This window comes from Quercus lobata, chromosome 11 (genome assembly GCF_001633185.2).
Source record: "Quercus lobata isolate SW786 chromosome 11, ValleyOak3.0 Primary Assembly, whole genome shotgun sequence".
NCBI classification, from domain to species: Eukaryota; Viridiplantae; Streptophyta; class Magnoliopsida; order Fagales; family Fagaceae; genus Quercus; species Quercus lobata.
This window is the reverse complement of record NC_044914.1, coordinates 48,883,830-48,903,557: the sequence shown is the minus strand read 5'-3', so window position 1 is coordinate 48,903,557 and position 19,728 is coordinate 48,883,830. Positions and strand designations below refer to the sequence as shown.

General features: G+C 35.7%; 1 pseudogene; it reads right to left on the bottom strand.

The window, feature by feature from the left end:
* Positions 1-1,508: 1,508 nt before the first annotated feature.
* Positions 1,509-18,576, bottom strand: LOC115967042 (annotated as a pseudogene).
* Positions 18,577-19,728: the final 1,152 nt, after the last annotated feature.

Sequence of the window (19,728 nt, the reverse complement as noted above, 5' to 3'; positions counted from 1 at the left end):
TCTGCTACGGCCGTCGCTTGGTACCAAAATGCCTTGCGTGAGCTAAAGCTTTTGTTGAATACCTTTAACTTTGCTCCGGTTTGTTGAATACCTTTAACTTCGCTTAGTTTCTTCTCTGTCGTAGTCTTTGCATCACCAAATCTCAGCAAAGATCACAAATTTTCATCATTACGTAGCTATTGAATAGCTTGTACAGATAATCAAAACTCAACTTTCAAGTGGGACACTAAATCCTCCATATTATACAATGGGAATCCAATTTTGTGAATCAATAAATAATTTGGTATAATTAAAAATTTTGTTTGGCCAAGTGTGAGAGGCATAATACTCAGCTAAAATTAGACATACCCTTTGAAGAGTATGTGCATTAAGCCATTAAAAAGACATTGTCAAACACTTAAGGGCATTGTACAAACCCATGATTCTGTGTTTATCTCTTCGTTTTCTTTGATAGGTTTTGTGCTAGAATAATAAAATTTATTTTTGGGTTTGTACTAAATTAATACAAACAAACAAGCCACCTCAAAACCAATTTATGAATTCCTTCTCTCTCATTTCTCATGACCCCACCCCAGTTTCAGACCTTTTGGACTCTTCCCTATGAATCCGTACTCTCCCTTCTCTCACGATCTGCATCTGTGATCACAATTAGACCCTCTAAACGACTCCAAGGACCACCATAAAAATTTGTTCTGTACTGTAACGTATTGAGATAATAGACTTTGTGACTTTAGCTCTTGATCACCAAAATACCAACTCCATTGTTGAATAAAGACTTTTGAATCATAGGTTGATCAAAATGAAGTTTAGGCTCTCTCTCTCTAAACCTCTTGTTGAAGTCATGCTATAATAAGCCTTTTATATGATGTCATGTAGGGACTGAAAAACAAGGCAGCAATTGACTTAATTAACATAATTAGATTTTGGTTTCACAATTTTCAATGCATCGAGCCACTGTCAAATTCAACATCCCTCAAAAATCATCTTTCAATCGATTGAATGGATGTCTAAATTACGAATTGCTCATAAACAACAGTCTTCTTTTGAGCTTCATCTTAGGCCTATGAAACCTAGACTTGACATACATTACAAAATCAAAATATCCAAGGGTTTCAGGTGATTAGATTAAATAAGCTATTAATAAGTGAGAATAAACAGCAAACACAGTCCTGTCATTTGATTATGACGAGGATATTTACTTGAAAAATTAAAAGAACATTGTTCCTACAGTACTATCCACCACAGACTGCTTGTTTGCCTTTTAGCTTTCCTAAAAGTTCTTATGCTTGGAGCACAGGAAATTGTCTGTAGGTTACATCATTCTCTAATATGTTTCAATTATTACTTATTAGCATATGAGGCTTGCATTGCAATTATATATATATATATATATATATATTTATAGAGGTAAGGGGAAAGTACAGTCCACTGAAGTAGGCTATATTCTCTAACACTTATATTTTACTTTTGGATCACCTGGTACAAAAGGAAAGAAAGAAGAAAAAAAGAATAAGAATTATATTTGTTCTTATAAATGGAGTAAAATGTTAATTGTTCCCATAAATCCTTATAGAAGCAATTTAGATGCAGCAATCTTTACCTTTTAGCGAGCTTCAAACGTAGTTATTGTCACGTCATTTATAGAATAAAACCCCTTTCTTGTGACTGATCCCAAATCCTTGGTAGGTCTTCTGAAAACAAAAGCAGGTTGATTCGGAGAAGGAAGAGTCGTTTCACAACTTAGCATGAGAAGAATTGCCAACATTTGGTCGATCTGTTGCATCTTCTTGCACACATAAGAGCCCAATTTGAATGCATCTCAAGACTTCATGAGAAACAAATGACTCAATAAACGACGAATCTACTATATCCAAGGCTCTATCTTCTGTCCATAGTTCCCAGACCTATATGGTTTATAGCATTATCCAAAGGGGGTTGTATTATAAATGCAAATGGAAAAGACAGTTGTTTTTTTGTTACTTACATGCCCTATCAAAGTTAGGGAAGGGTGTGTTTGATAAGAACTGTTATTCTTCTTGCCACTAATGATCTCCAACAATATGACACCAAAACTAAAGACATCTGATTTTGTTGAAAATTTCCCAAATATTACATACTCTAATGACATATAACCACTGCATGTGAATAGTATTAAAAATAGAGTTAAAGTTTGCATAGGCCTTCATTTTCTATATGTGTGGAAAGTGTGCAAGGCTTTGTGTGCACATGTGTACTTACTATGTTCCGATAACTCTAGTTGTCTTGTCTTGAATTTAGTCCCCTTTGAATATACGAGCTATCCCGAAATCTGAAATTTTTGGATTCATCTCACCATCTAGGAGAACATTGCTAGTTTTAAGATCCCTATGTATAATTCTTAATCTTGAGTCTCGATGAAGATACAAAATCCCACAAGTGATCCCAATAATGATTTCAAAGCGTTTCCCCCAATTAAGCAATGAACTTCTTGTATGGTCTACAATAAAATTTAACTCTAGAATACTCAAAATGTGATTAAATAGTGTAAAAATATTTGGTTGTATGTAGTCCAAAAATATTCTCTAAATATATATAATAAAAGAAAATAAAACAGATGAATGCAATAGATTTATAGAAAGAAGATGTACCAAAAATGAAGAAATCCAGGCTTTTGTTGGGCATGTACTCATAAATCAACATCTTTTCTTCCCCCTGAATGCAACAACCAAAAAGCTTGACGAGATTCCTATGTTGAAGTTTTGCAATTAACATAACTTCATTTTTGAATTCATCTATTCCTTGTCTTGAACTGTTGGATAGCCTTTTTACAGCTATTTGTTCTCCATTAGATAATTGACCCTGAATCCATGATCCAAAATTAAGCTTAGTCCTAACAATTAGTTCAAAGCAATTGAGTTCAATGCCACAATCTAATTCTTCAATAACTTATGTCTATGTAAATCATTTTCCTGAATTCACACACACAATAATGGAAATTGAAAAAGAAAGGAAAATATGCAAGATATCAACATTCAACGATGCCATTACGAATTGTAACTTTACCTTAAAAACAGAACCAAAGCCACCTTGTCCTAGTTTGTTGATTGGAGAGAAATTGTCAGTGGCAGCAACTATGCAGCTTAGATCAAAGATCAATAAATCTGGATGTCTTCTATTCTCCTCCAGCTCATTTCCCTCGAAATAGCCCATGGTACGAGTAAAAAGTAATGATTGATTGTGCAATTTTCTCTTCACTTTCCTAAAACATATTGACAGACATTGCTGACTATAAATTTGCAATTGAGCATTTATATAGCATTTATATAATTGAGCAATTGAGCATATATATATATATATATATATATTCCTCTGCGTTTGTGTGAACAAAACAATGGAAGTGATTTTGTTACCTTTTGTTTTCCTCTTCTTTGTTTGTTTTTTTTTTTTTTTGAGGGGGATGTTTTCCTCTTCTTCATTAGGCATATATAGGCTATCAAGCATACCAGAAACAATGTCACCATAACAAAAATTATTGTAATAGCCAGCTTCCTCTTGTGGCCAAGAAAACCATTGGACTTCCTTGTGTAAGAAGCTGAAGGAAAAAAAAAAAAAAAAATGAGTCCACAATTTGTAATGTGAAATAGGCAGAAATCAAAATTTTCAAAAAATGCAAGCAAGTGGAGAAGGCCACCTAACTCAGTTGCATCTACACGTACATTTAGATCCCACCTTACATATGAATTCTCCGAAACGTCAACCAATTCACCATACCATGCCAAGCAACGGGTCCCCTTCCCATCAATATTCATGCTGATAAAAGCTGTGCAAGAGCAATTTCTCAAGCATGCCTGCTCGCACTCTAAGCTACTCATACTCATGTCCATTCAAACAGCATTAAATGAATCAGGGCCCTTCAAACGTTCCACCTTCACAAACCCTTCTCCATTCCCACACATCGACAACCCCAACTGCTTCCTCACACACCCCCCAGAACCATCTCTGTGATACCAATTCTTCCGAGACTTGGGTTCATACCCTGGCAAACACGTACACTCAAACTTATTAACATTGTCATCAGACTCAGAACCACATTTACCGTAGGCACCAGTGTCTATAGTTGTCACACCGGTATTTAGGTGATGACCAGAATTCCTTCCATTGAAGGTCACCATCATTCCACATAAGTTTCTGGATTAATCCAGAGTTGCCAACCACTACTTTAGAAATGACAGAGTGGTCATCAAAAAAGTAGTTGTAAGATACCTCATCTTTGTTGTTAACAGAATAATACTTAAAACCCGATGAGGCTGTTGCTGCTAATGATGATGTGTGCCATGGCCATGGTCCTGACCGCCAATATAAAGTCGAACCCTTATACAAGATGACTTGTGGAGAGCCAGTAGGATTCATCTTTTAGAAGTAGTCCCCAGTTCCAGGGTCATCTTGTGACTTCCAAGATGTCAAGAACCTGTCTAACCCAGTTATCCAATTCAACCCAAGCCTCATGCCTGGAAGCAGTGTGTCTGTAGGATGATCAAAGCTTTGCCATATAACCTTTTTGTTATTGCCTTGGACCAATACCAGATTTCCTGAATCTTGAAGCTGTGCAACAGAGGAGGTTGTCCCCTGGACAGACACATTTGTAGACCAACGAAGACGGTTAGAACTGTCTTGGAGGACAAGGTTTCCATACTGGTTGATGGAGAGAACACCAGAGGAATCAATAATGGGATCATTCCTGTTTGCCACCCACACTATAGTTTGATTTGCCACTTTGACAAACCAAATACCAAGATACTGGTAGCTAGAATTTCCGGGACTGCAGAAGCCTAAGGCGAAATTATTTTTGTTGGAAATCAAAGACTGGCCATCCTTGATGGATTGGTCTGGTGTTAAGGTGTCAACGGAAGTGCAAAATGGGAAGAAAAGCACGATCAGAATCAATGGCATGACCATGGTTTGAGCATACATTTTTTTTGGAGGGCTGGTGGGTGGGCATGAAGTCTTCCTACCAAGAGAGAGAGAGAGAGAATTATGAAGTCTTCTCTTTCTGATCCCTATCTCTGACGAACTGTTTCTTTTAGTACCACACGCCTCTCTTTTTTTCAAAAAAAGAAGCAGCCTATCAAAAAGGATTTTGCTTCAAGTCAATAAGCCAACCATCACAAGTCAGCCAGAATTGCATCAAGCATCAATTTTTCAGTGAAGGCTTTTTTTTTCCTACCTAAAAATGCAAATTAATTATCCCAGTACCTAATCTTAAATATCTTACTGTTTAGTTTTAGTGCAATTTCATGGATGGCTTGAACATCGTGTTAAAATATCATTTAACTTTTAGCACATACTTGAGTAACTGATAGTTTGATGAGGATGGTAATGGCATTTATGTTGTCCAGAAAATTGGCTGAGATTGGTGTATTGGGATCTAAAGTGTTATCAAGGCAGAGCTAACTATCCTGATGCCTGAGCTGGTAATTGGTAATTTATCATCATGACTGATCTTTGGCCAAGCTTGATTCCCGGAGCATTCTGCTGTTCTTTGGCTAACCTCATTTCGAAAAATCTTAATGGCTTTCATGAATCAACCTACTACCAGTTGATTATAGCCTTTACAATCTAGTACACACTATGCAATGTACCAAATGCTTTGATTGTATCCAAAAAGAAAAGTAAGAAAATCATGTCTTAAAAGGAAATAAAAATGGGACAAATAGGGAAAAAATAATACAGCTAATTAGAAGCACAATTTTTAAATTTTAAAGACTATATGGATTCCCAACCAAGTATATGAGATCAAAGTATGTTCTATCGCATGTAAGCCTTAAGTACAAGGTAGTGGACAAGGTAAACTGTATTGCATAACTAAAACACATGGATTATCCTACTATATCACCCATCCATTGCAAAATTTGTTATATGAAGAAAGCAGATGTAGAGAACTTCAAACAACAGGCATCTTTACTTTTTTAAAAAAAAAAGGAAAAAAAAATCAAAACATTCTTTCCCTTGTTTTTTTGGTGGATAAGAAGCATGATTTCCATACATTGTAAAAGGACTTGTAAAGTCAGAATAATTCTAAAAATTCTTTCAATCGCACAAACACATAAAGACTAAAAGTAAAATCACAAATATCTTCAGCACTCAAGCAATAAGCAATTTGGCATGTATCTATTATATAACAAATGATTCATCTTTGGGCCCAAAGTGAGTAGAAACACCAATGCTAATCAAACTTAATTTTAAGATATGAATTACATAGATAGCAATAGTCAGAAAAATGAATTAAAAAATGGCGTGATTACTGATTAGGTAGCCATAGAATTCCTTGGCCCTTAAGACCCATGGTGACTTTGACAGCATCACCAAGCTCCTTCACACCCTTTAGCATAAGTGATAAGACTAAAAAGACCGGGCCTAAACCCCGAATTTTAATATCTTCGGCCGCATAGTTTCTTTCTTTCTCCAGCTCAATCTACTACCAATCCAAATCACACACACATACAAAAACACAAACACATAACAAAAACAAATAAATAAATAAATCACATGCACACAAATAAAACACAACACACACAGAAAAGTGTCGGACAACAATAGAGGGAGTACTCTAATAGACTCCCTACTGTGTGCCTGAAGTGAAAGTAATCTTAAAAACATGAGTTGAACTTAGAATCCCACATTGAGTACCTAAAATCCTGACTTTCATGTGAAATCTGTTACTTTTTAAATAAAGGCGAAAACCCTTTTCCCATTTCTTTTTTTGACCACGATACCAGAAGAGAATAGGAAAAAAATCCTACCCTCTTCTTCTTCTTCTTTTTTTTTTTTTTTCTTCTACTTGTCTTCTTCTTCTTCTTCTTCCGGTGGGTTTCGGCCCTGCCAATCTGCCTTCCCTTTTATATTTGTGTGCTGTACAGGTAATGTACATGTCAACCTCCTTGTCCTTAAATGCCATGTCCTCTGTTTTAAATTTTTTGTTTGTTGTGTTTTAAAATTTGAATTATTTCTTTGTTTTGTTTTTGAGAGCCCCACGTTAACTAACAATAAAAATAAAATGTTCTAGCTTTTTAAGTTTTAACCCTCTTAGGTGGATTTTAATTAGTTCAATTGGTAAAAAAATTTATGGTTAAATAGGAGATTTGAAATTCAATCTATGCCTACATTAAAAACAAATTAGTATTTTAGTTTGATGAAAAAAAACTATCTCAAGAATAGACACCATAAATTGAAATTCTCTTTTTATATATATATATATATATATATATATATATATATATATTTATATATATATATTAACCCTCTTCCACTGTTCCACCTACTAACATTAACATCTAGGTTTTTTTTTCTTCATATTATTACTCTTATTATATTTTATAAATGATTGAACTGATACTTATTATTATTATTTGGGCTTAAAGATTACATGTTAGTTGAAATATGTACTTATACCTTTTTTAAAACCCTTAATAATTTATATGGTTTTTTTAATTAATAATATATTTTATTTTATTATAAAATAGTGGTAACTTCGAGAAACCCCGAAATGGTATGACAAAATAGGCTGGTACCAAAACATTTCGTTCCAATGAGTAAAACGAAATGGGTCCAAAATGGTATTCATAACATTGGACCCCATAGATTTTTTTTTTTTTTTTGAATTCTTCTATCTTTTAAATTAAAGAGTTTATCTTTATCACCAAAAAAAAAATTAAAAAAAAAAAAAATCTCACACTTCTAATTTGAAACTTATCATTATCAAAAAAAAAAAAAATCTATAAATTCTACACGTTATTTTTTTAAAAAAAAGTTTTTAAAGAAAAAAAGTAGAAATGGTCTCCCAAATATTTATTTTTTAGTATTTTGAAAATTGTTCTTAAAAATGGGAGCCAAACACAGATAATGTAACAATTATTATCTAAAAACTAGTTTCAATTTCAATTTTTTTGAAAATTGTTTTCATATTGTTTTGAAAATAAAAACAAAGATCCTCTTACCAGACAAGCCTTAAGATTTCATAGACTTTGTTCTATTTTCTTCTTTGCTTAGTTCCGTTTGGATTAAGGAGGAGAGAGGAAGAGTAGAGTAGAGTATGACCAAAATTAGCTTATTTTTAATTAATTCTACTTTACTCCCCTTTTTCCCCCCTCAATCCAAACGGACCCTTAGTTTATTCTCTGTTATAATCTTTGCATCACCAAATCTCAGCAAAGATCACAAAATTTCATCATTAGATTACTATGGAATAGCTTATACAGATAATCAAAACTGAACTTTCAAGTGGGACACTAAGGGGGTGTTTGGATCATCAATTTCCATAATTTATAACTCTGTTTCCATAACTCATAACTCAAAAATGGTGGGACCCATAGCTAGAATTCCGTTTGGCACCACCATAACTCTATTTCCATCACTCAATTCTCTGATTTTTTAGTGATAAGTTATGGAAACTAAAAACACATTTTAGCTGTTTTCATTTTCTATAACTCATAATTCAATGACATTTTTGTAATTAAACACACATGGAGGACCCACTAATCATAACTCAACTGCACCCCTTTTAACCAATCTACCTTATTTATTTATTTTCCTGGGTTCGGTCTCAAGTGTCTTCCTTTTTTTTTTCTTTTTTCTTTTTTTTTTTTTTCCCTTTCTTCTACTAGGTTTAGTCTCGGGTGTCTTTTATTTATTTTTTTTTTTTCACTGGGTTCGGGTGATCTGGGTTTTTTTTTTTTTTTTTTTCCTAGTTGGGGTTTCTGGGTATTGGAAAAAAAAATGCACCGAGTGACAGTTATGGGGCCCACAAACAATGTGAAAAATATTGAGTGATAGCAAGTGAGTGATGGTGCCAAACGGGTATGATATTTTAAAATGATGAGTGATGAATGATGGAAATTGAGTGACGGAAATTGAGTGATGAAAAAAAGTCATCCACACAGCTCCTAAAGTCCTTCATATTATACTAGGGGAATCCAATTTTTTGAATCAATAAATAATTTGGTAAAATTAAAAAATTCTGTTTGGCCAAATGTGAGAAGCATAATACTTCTCTAAAATTAGACATACCTTTTAAAGAGTATGTGCACTAAAGATGACTAGCAAATATCAATTCAACCGCTATACTGTTATATATTTAAAAAGACATTGTCAAACACTTGAGGTTAATTATTTGATCACAAGTGTCCAGATTTCATAATTGATATATAAACCCAAATGACCCTTGGTGACTTTGACAGCATCAGCAAGCTCTTTCACACCCTTTATCACAAGTTATAAGACTAAAAGGACGGGGCCTAAACCCCGAATTTTATATCTTAGGCCGCATAGTTTCTTCTCCAACTGCGAATCCCCTTTTCCCATTTAGGAATGGTGCCGTAGTAAGGTGTTAGACAAGAAGAAGACCAAGACGTTTTGTCAGGTTTCTCAAAAAAATAAATAAATAACAAGAAGACCAAGACAACATCGTTTTAGGCCCAATAGAAGAAACATAATAAATGTACGTAAAAATATAAATATATATATATATATATATATATAAAATAAAAAGGCTAAAATGCTAATTGAACCCAAATTTGGTATTACAATTCTTTAAATTTAGTTTCATTCAATTGAGTCCATTAATTTTTAAATTTATTCAATTCAAGTATTTTGTCCAATTTTATTTTTAAAAAATTGTTATTAAAAAAATATTATTCTCACATGAAAAAAAAAATCTATAAAGTTATTTCTTAATTTTATAAATTTTTTATGTGATTTTTTTTTTAATTTTTTTTCCATTAGTTAAATTTTTTTTTAATGATTTTTTTAATTTTTTTAATTTTTTTATTTTTTACAAAATTGGGCAAAATGTCTACATTGAATAAATTTCAAATTTATAGAATTCGATTAAATGAAAATAAAGTTAGATAACTGAATTTCAGTCATACTTAAAAGACATAATTTGCATTTCAGATTAATAATAGGGTCCTGATTTAAAAATTTTCAATTAACTACCATAGTCCTTAGATTCAACTCAACAATTTTTTTTATCGATTTTTTTGAACTGTCAAATCAAGTAATTTCATTAAAATAATAATTTCATCCATTTGTCTTTCAAATTATTTTGAAAACATTTGACTCCATGTTTTATCTTTCTTTCATTGCACAACTTTTTTTGCCAACTAAAATGGTGAGCTTGCACACAAATACACCATTTATAGTTATATTAATAAGTTAGTGAGATAAGTATAGTAAATACGAAATAGAATTTTAAATCAAAGATAAAAATACGATCAAAATAATTTAAAAATTACTATTCAAATATCATTTGTAAGGACACGATTCGTGACGGACCGTAACAATGTTGGGTTCGCACGTAAAAAGGCCCAAACAACATCATTTGTAGAGCGTGGGTTTGAAAGGCTAGGCCTTGGTCGCCAAACGGTGGGTTTTACGTGACATCCATACATGGTTAAGTCGTCTTCGCCTTAGGAGTCTTTCTCCTGGAGGCGAGCTGGGAGGCTCTGGTTTTTTGGCCATTTTTCCCAGCCCCCTCTATGAATTACTTACCTTTCCTTTTATACTAGCCTGTATTTTTTTATCCTTCGTCCACGTGTAGGATCGACATTCCAAGACTGATACTTGTCCCATCAGCCCATACCCGGAATGGTTGGGGGTGGTTGAAAAAGCTGAAGTGTACGGCTCTATCAGGTGCAAAGTATTGAATGGCAATAAGAGCAGCTTTCCCGGGTCGTTATACTTCCCCGGGTACCCTTTTCTAAATGTCATAGATATTTTAGATTTTTTCCAAAGTTATTTCTATACCACCTTTGCCCTTTCCTCTTGTGAGATCTCGGTTATGCCGAGGACTGAGTCGTCCTCGGCTGTGTCCTAAGACTACTTCGTTTTTGTATTGCCGAGTCTGGGACATCACCTTCCTCGGCTTAGGCCTTTGGACCCTAACAAGTAAATGGGCTTGGCCCACGGATTATTGGGCCCCACAATAGCCCCTCAAAACCCTGCTGTCCAATCTCTTGGTTGGAGAGGAGGGTTTTAATAGTACCAAGCCTTTTATTATAGCTCGTTCAACTCAGTCCTTCATTAATGTTGACGTTTCTTCGTCTGCCCAAGAAATGTACCGGTCTACGAGACGTTCTTTAGAATTTAGTTACGACGCACTCATGCCGTTTGGTTATCCCAAACGTGCTTTTAATAGTTTCCCTTTTACGAGATCATTCAAATTTAACGGTTATTGATGGTGTGGGGAAGTGGAGCGGGCATATTCTTGTTTACAGATTTCTTTGGAGATCTGAACACATTAATTACCTCCCGCTTCGCCCTTCATATAAAAAGAAAAATCAAGAGATTATCTTCTCTCATACACGAACCCTTTTAACCCTCCCAAAATCTGAAACCCTTAGACTCCCTCCAGAGTTTACTTTTACCCGCTGGTTACACCCTAAATCGTGACACGCTCGAGATAGGAATAAGTAATGGAGAATTGTACATCTCCCAAAATCACCATATTCTTATGAGACTCAAAATGGCTCGGTCAGGGCAGGGATGGTGGAGACTCAAGATCCTCCTTTCCTTCTTTTCAGCCAAAATTCGAAGCAGGGGCTCGTCACGTCAAACTTTCGGCGTGACTGAGCTGGGGTCACCTATCATCAGTACCAGCTGCTCTCTCATGAGCATAACTAACATAGCACCAGTGTGTTAGGAGTCAGGACCGAGGCAGGGACTAAGTGCCCCTGCTTCTTCCTCTCTTCGTTCACTGGTGTCTCCTTTTACCTTTCTTTCTTCTTCTTTCCACCACCAGATCCATCCTGGTGCTTTTCCTTCTCCCTCTTTTGCTCCTCTTTCTTTCTTTTCATCTCCTCCCTCCTCTTCTCCTCCTTCTTTTCATTCATCTCCTCTATCTTCTCATTCATCTCCTCCATCTTCTTCTGAAGAAGGTCCTTCTCTCAATATGGGTGCTACTGAGGCAGAGTTTGGAAGGACCTCAGAGACGAATTTAAAAAGGCATTTAACTATTTATTTGTCGGCATTGTTGTCGTTTTTTTTTTTTTTTTTTTTTCTTGTTTTGGTGATCCACCTTTTGTATAGGCTTGTTTAAGCCCCTCTTTGTACGTTGTAATACATCTTTATATTAATAAAAATTGTTACTACTTTACTTCGCATGTTCTATCTCTATATTTTCGAAATGATAACGCGATGAATAGACGTATGATATTGTGAATTCTCTTTATTTTTAAACTTTGACCGACGTCTAGGACCAAAGTTCTAGTTAATAAAAAGATCTTGCTCTGTGTTTATAGAAAAAATCCGGCTTAATGATACTGAATCGAACAAGTGGTACTTAGAGCTGAAACTCCTATTAGGCAGAAAAAGAAAGGACATTATGATGAGCTTACTAAGTCGGCCTGGCATAATACCGCCGACCTTAGAGTACAATACTTGGGGCCGTAATCCCTTATCAAAGAGAAAAGCGCTATTATGGACTTGTAAGTGCTGTTCGGCACAATAATATAGCATTGGATTAATGACACCTGGGGTCAAGATATTTGCTAAGAACAAGATATTATCATGATTTTAATAGAGTTGTTTGGCGCAACAACGCCAACCTGCGAAAACAACACTTACCCCAAAAATAGTCGAGACGACAACCGAATGCTCGATATGGTGTAGGAAGTAACCATCCGAAGACATACCACCCGCAAAATGAACAGCCCCTGTAGGTTGCTGAACCGTGGGGCGTTTTACCATCTTCTTAACACTTTTAATAGCTTTAACCTTTTATAGTATTTGAGCCGAGGACTGAGTAACTTAGAATTTTTACTAAGTAGCCGACTTTACGAAACTCAGATTTTTTTTTTTTTTTTTTTTTTTTTGGAGTGGGATCTTGGCTTTAGGGGAATTATCTCCTCGGCCAAGCCCTAGAACCATCCATGCGATTGACGCTACTAAGCGTAGCCCCTAATTAAGACCCATAGCCCCTAGCGGAACTTTACACTAGAACTCTATAACCAACTGTTAGAAATGACAAAAGAACTCTCTCAACCTACCACCTATGCCAACACACAAGCCTTTCCCACAGACGGCGCCAATTGTAAGGACACGATTCGTGACGGACCGTAACAGTGTTGGGTTCGCACGTAAAAAGGCCCAAACAACATCATTTGTAGAGCGTGGGTTTGAAAGGCTAGGCCTTGGTCGCCAAACGGTGGGTTTTACGTGACATCCATACATGGTTAAGTCGTCTTCGCCTTAGGAGTCTTTCTCCTGGAGGCGGGCTGGGAGGCTCTGGTTTTTTGGCCATTTTTCCCAGCCCCCTCTATGAATTACTTACCTTTCCTTTTATACTAGCCTGTGTTTTTTTATCCTTCGTCCACGTGTAGAATCGACATTCTAAGACTGATACTTGTCCCATCAGCCCATACCCGGAGTGGTTGGGGGTGGTTGAAAAAGCTGGAGTGTACGGCTCTATCAGGTGCAAAGTATTGAATGGCAGTAAGAGCAGCTTTCCCGGGTCGTTATACTTCCCAGGGTACCCTTTTCTAAATGTCATAGATATTTTAGATTTTTTCCAAAGTTATTTCTATACTATCTTTGCCCTTTCCTCTTGTGAGATCTCGGTTATGCCGATGACTGAGTCGTCCTCGGCTGTGTCCTAAGACTACTTCGTATTTGTATTGCCGAGCCTGGGACATCACCTTCTTCGGCTTGGGCCTTTGGACCCCAACAAGTAAATGGGCCTGGCCCACGGATTATTGGGCCCCACATCATTAAATTTTTATTCATAAATTTTTGTATATAAATATTTAAAATTTAGTTATTAAAATACATACAAACTCATATTGTTGTTTTTCTCTAATAAATTATTAAATTACGGTATTTAGTATGTGAGTTTGTGTTTATGCTTATGTTAATGTTTATGTTAATGTTTGCTTGTGAGAAATATATATACACTTTTGCCATATTTTGTTAGAGAGTAAGAGGTTGTGGCCCCCCGGCTCATTAACTTTAAAGTTTAGTAGACTATCTAAATTCTCAACCAAGCATTTAAGGCTTAAGTACAAGGTAGCGGACAAGGTAAAATGTATTGCACAGCCAATAATATTATTAATAAATCAAACGGTGACATTTCTTATTAGGCCTTACGTGCCATCATTAAACGATGACGTTTAAACAAAGCCTTTTAAATGTAAAGCATCAAACGAAACGACGTCATCTTATGTAGCTGTTATAGCAATTCGTTAAAAAAGCTATTACAAGTCAGTTCAGTTTGCTAGAGTTGGTTTCAAGTTAGTTAAGATTTCATAGTCTCTGTTCTATTTTTTTTCTTCGCTTAGTTTCTTCTCTGTCATAATCTTTGCATCACAAAATCTCGGCAAAGATCACAAAATTTCATCACTAGGTAGCTGTGAAATGGCTTATACAGATAATCAAAATTGAACTTTCAAGTGAGACACTAAAATAGTAATATCCTTCATATAATTCTAAGGGGATCCAATTTTGTGAATCAATAAATAATTTGGTACAGTTAAAAATTCTGTTTGACCAAATGTGAGAAACATAATACTAAGCTAAAATTAGACATACCCTTTGATGAGTAGGTGCATTAAGCCATTAAGAAGACATTGTCAAACACTTGAGGGCATTGTACAAACCCATGATTCTGTGTTAATCTCTTCGTTTTCTCTGATAGTTTTTGTGCTAGATTAATACAATTTATTTTTGGGTTTGTGCTAAATTAATACAAACAAACAAGCCACCTCAAAACCCAATTTATGAATTCATTATCGATCATTTCTCATGAACCCACCTCAGTTTCATACCTTTTGGACTCCTAGCTATGAATCCCTTCTCTCATTGTCTACATCTGGGATCATAATTAGACCCTCTAAATGAATCCAAGGACCACCTTAAAAATTTGTTCTCTGCAGCAACGTATTGAGATAATAGACTCTGTGACTACAGCTCTAGATCACCAAAATACCAACTCCATTGTTGAATAAAGATTTTCAAATCATAGGTTGATCAAAATGAAGTTTAAGCTTTCTCTCTTTGGCACATGAAAATATTCTCTAAACCTCTTGTTCAAGTCATGCTATAATAAGCCTTTTATATGATGTCATGTAAGGCCTGAAAAACAAGGTAGCAATCGACCTAATTAACATAATTAGATTTTGATTTCACAATTCTTAATCTAGTAAAACATTGCTAGTTTTAAGATTCCTGTGAATAATTCTTAATCTTGAGTCTTGATGAAGATATAAAATCCCACAAGCAATCCCAATGATAATTTCAAAGCCTTTGCTCCAATTTAGCAATGAACTTCTTGTAGGATTTACAACAAAATTTGTCTCTAGTGTACTAAATATTTGATTTCAATAGTGTTGAAAAAAGTGGTTTTATGTACTTCAAATATATTCCTTGGACATATATAATAAAAGAAAATAGAACAGATGAGGGGAATATTTTTTAAAAAAGAAGAGATACCAAAAATGAAGGTGTCCAAGCTTTTGTTGGGCATGTAGTCATAAGTCAGCATCTTTTCTTCCTCCTCAATGCAACATCAATGCAACAACCAAAATTTTGACAAGATTCCTGTGTTGAAGTTTTGCAATCAAGACAACTTCATTTTTGAATTCCTCTATTCCTTGTCTTGAACTCTTTGATAGCCTTTTTACAACTGTTTGTTGTCCATCAGATAATTGACCCTGAATTCATGATCCAAAATTAAGCATACTCATAACTATTAATTTTAAGAAATTGATTTTAATGCCTCTATCAGCTACTTCAGTAACACGTCTTAGCTTATGAAACTCATTTTCCACCATTCACACCCGCACAATAATGGAATATGAAATAGAAAGAAAAACGTGCAAGATATCAACAATGTCATTATATATGAATTGTAGCTGTACCTTAAAAACAGGGCCAAAACCACCTTGTCCAAGTTTGTTGGTTGGAGAGAAATTGTCAGTTGAAGCAACTATGCTACTTAGATTGAAAATCGATAAATGAGGATTTCTGCTACTGCCCTCAAGCTCGTACACCTCCAAAGAGCCTTTGGTACTGGTAAAGTTTAATGATTGATTGTGCAATTTCCTCTTCACTGTCCTACAGCATATTTGATAGACATTGCTCTATAATTTAACTGAGGATTTATATAGCATGGAGGAGTAATCTAATGACTGTGCATGTGAGCGAGTCAACAATACAAAGCAAGCGTTTATGTTACCATTTGTTTTTTTTTTCTTCTTCATTAGCCACATATAGGCCATCAAGGATACCAGAATTAATGGCACAGCGAAAGACAATATTTTAGTAACCAGCTGCTTCTTTTTGCCAGGAAAACCTTTGGACTTCCTTGTGTAAGTAGCTGGTGGAAAAAACCAAAAACAAAACAAAAATATAAACAAACAAACCAACTGATGTAGGACACAATTTACTATTTAATTATTGTAATTTATTATTTTTGGTATGTAAAAAACGTTATTTTAGGTTTAGGTAATTTATTTCCTTGTTTTTAGGTGCATTTAATACTTTTTAGGTCAAACTTTATTCTTGATATGGTTAGGTATTAATTAGGAGTTATTTTAGAATATATTTTCTTATTTGTCAAGTTTTATGGAGCCCTTAAATAGTCATCTAAGTCTGTAAACGTTTTTTCATATATTATTGAATAAAAATCAGAAAAGGTGAGGCTTTGCTCTTCTTTTGGTTCTTCAAGAACTGTGAACTTATCAGGGATTCTTCCTTGTGGCGTTCAAACTTTATACCTTTGGTTCGTGATTCAATTATAATCATTGGGTCAAGGTGTTACTTATACATTTGGTTCGCGTTTCACTTATAAACGTTGGGTTAGGGTTTTCTATCAAAATCTAAATTTTAGCTTTCTTGGGCAAGTATTCCAATATTTTTGTTGGGTCTCAAAGCGTGTCGATTGAGGTTTGCAACATATTCCAATATTTTTGTTGGGTTTCTAAGCGTGTCTATTGAGGTTCGCATCACCAACTGTGAGTATACATGAAAGAAAAGAAATCCTTATTGGCATAAAGCACCGATGGGACAATTACCCTGAACATTAGTGAAGAGAACCCTTAGCAAGAGGGACAAATACTTTGATTAACAAGGACTCTATTACCTTTTCCTTCTAATTTGAGAGGATAAGTTTTGGTAGGCCCATACCCACCATTTTCCATCCACCCAAATTTAACCTAACCAAATTATAGTAAAGTCCCACAAACCTGCCATTTTCCTTTCATAGTTTTCCATCCAACCAAATAGACCAAAAAAGTGAAATAGGAAGAAATGAAAATTTACAAAAAAATGCAAGCAGGCAGAGAAGGCTACCTAACTCACAGTTGCATCCACACGTATATTTAGATCCTTCCATTCAATTGAATTCTCAAAAATGCCCATCAATTCACCCCACCATGCCAAGCAACGGGTCCTCTTCCCTTCAATATCCATGCTGATAAAAGCTGTGCAAGAACAATTACTCAAGCATGCCTGCTGGCACTCTGAGCTACTCATACTCATCTCCATCCAAGCTGCATTAGATGAATCAGGACTCTTCACACTTTCTAACTTCACATACCCTTCGCAATTCCCACACATCGACAACCCCAAGTTCTTCTTCACACATCCCTCAAAACCATCTCTGTGATACCAACCCTTCGGAGACTGGGGTTCATACCCTGTCAAACACGTACACTCAAACCCATTATATTTGTCAAGATACTCCTGACCACATTTACTATATGCACCAGAGTGTCCATAGTTGTCACACCTGTATTTAGGTGCTGACCAGAGTTCCTTCCATTGAAAATCACGATCATTCCACATAAAGTTCTAAAGCAATCCAGAGTTCTCAACCACTACTCTAAAAATGATGGATAAATCCTCAACAAAGTAGGCAAAAGACACCTCATCTTCCTTGTTGACAAAATCATACTTATAACCTGATGAGACTCTTGCTGATGCTGATAATGTTTGCCATGGCCATGCAGCTGACCGGTGCAGGATCGAACCCTTATACAAGAAGGCTTGTGGAGAGCCATTTGGATTCATCTTATAGATGCAATCCCCAGTTCCGGGGTCATCTTGTGACTTCCAAGATGTCAAGAACCTGTCTAGCCCAGTTATCTGATTCAACCCAAGCCTCATGCTTGGAAGCAAAGTGTTTGTAGGATAGTCAAAGCTTTGCCATAACACCTTTTTGTTATTGCCCTGGATCAATACCAGGTTTCCTGAATCTTGAAGCTGAGCAACAAAGGAGGTTGTCCCTTGTAACGAAACATTTGTAGACCAAAGAAGACGGTTAAAACAGTCATGGAGGACAAGGTTTCCAAACTGGTTGATGGAGAGAACTCCAGAGGAATCATTAATAGGATCATTCCTGTTTGCAACCCACACAACAATTTGTTTTGTCACTTTGACAAACCAAATACCAAGATATTGATAGCTGGAGTTGCCAGGGCTGAAGAAGCCTAAGGCAAAATTATTTCCTTTGGTAACCAAAGATTGGTCATCCTTGATGAATTGGTCTGGTGTTAAGGTGTCAAGTGAAGTACAAAATGGGAAGAAAAGAATGCTCAAAATCAAAGACATGACCCTTTTTTTTTGGGAAAAATATTTTGATATATGGTTTGATTGAGGATTATGAAGTCTCCCTACCAATTGGAAATTATGAAGTCTACCTGAAAATGATGCATTCAATTGGAAATTGCATCATGTTTGTAAGGTTGAATTTAATCAACCATTTTGTTAGCTTTATTCCGTACCAATTTGCTTGTAATTCAGCATTTAGAAACCCTGTATTTAGGTGGGAATCATGTAAAAGTAGTGTGTGAGAGAGTGTGAAGAAAAGCTCTAGAGTGTGCACTTAAGCAGGGCCTCGCAACTGGCTCGCGACTGGCTCGCGACTGGCGAGTTGCCAAAAGAGGCACACGTGTGAAGCATGCAAGGGAGCTGAAGAGTCATGTCAGCTAGAGCACTACAGGACAAAACTTCCAGTTTGGCCAGGCAGCTAGCTCGCAACCCAAACTTCGACTCATTCCAGTCGAGAGCCCGAGTTGCTAGACAGCTCTGTTTGTTACAAACTTGACCTTTCGAATTTCAAACACACACCAGTATAAATACCCTTATACCCATGTATTGTAGAGAGCTTTTAGAGAGAATTTTGAGAGAGAAACCCTAGAGAAAAACAAGATTGACTCATCCACAATCTTTATACTTTGATTCTCCAAATTCCTCTATTCTCACCTCGTCCTTGAGAGGTACATTAGCCAAATCCTTATCTCACCATACCCATATCTGTGAGAAGGTTATTTGGTGCTTGGGAAGCAGTTAGGAAGGGATCAATTGATATTGGTTGATGCAATGGGCTAATTGCGGGATCTGATAAGCTAGAGAAGACAAAGATTCAGCGTAACCTCATTGGAGCAAGAAGCTTGGAGGGCTTAGGTACACTGGGTAGATTAGGCTTGGAGGATCTTCTGTTGTTCACATATCCCAACTTTATTATCAAGTGGATTATTGACCACTTGGAGGGCGGCGGAGAGGTTTTACGCTAAGGACTCCGGTTTCCTCTTCGATAACACATCGCTGTGTTGTCTTTGTGTTTGCATCTCTCTTCCCTTAATCTTTTCCATTTAATTACTGCTATGGTTGTGATTATTTTCGGTTTAGATTGTTTTATCAATTCTGTTTTAGCTTATTTTCATATTCCACACATACATTGTTTGATAATAAGCTTGAATT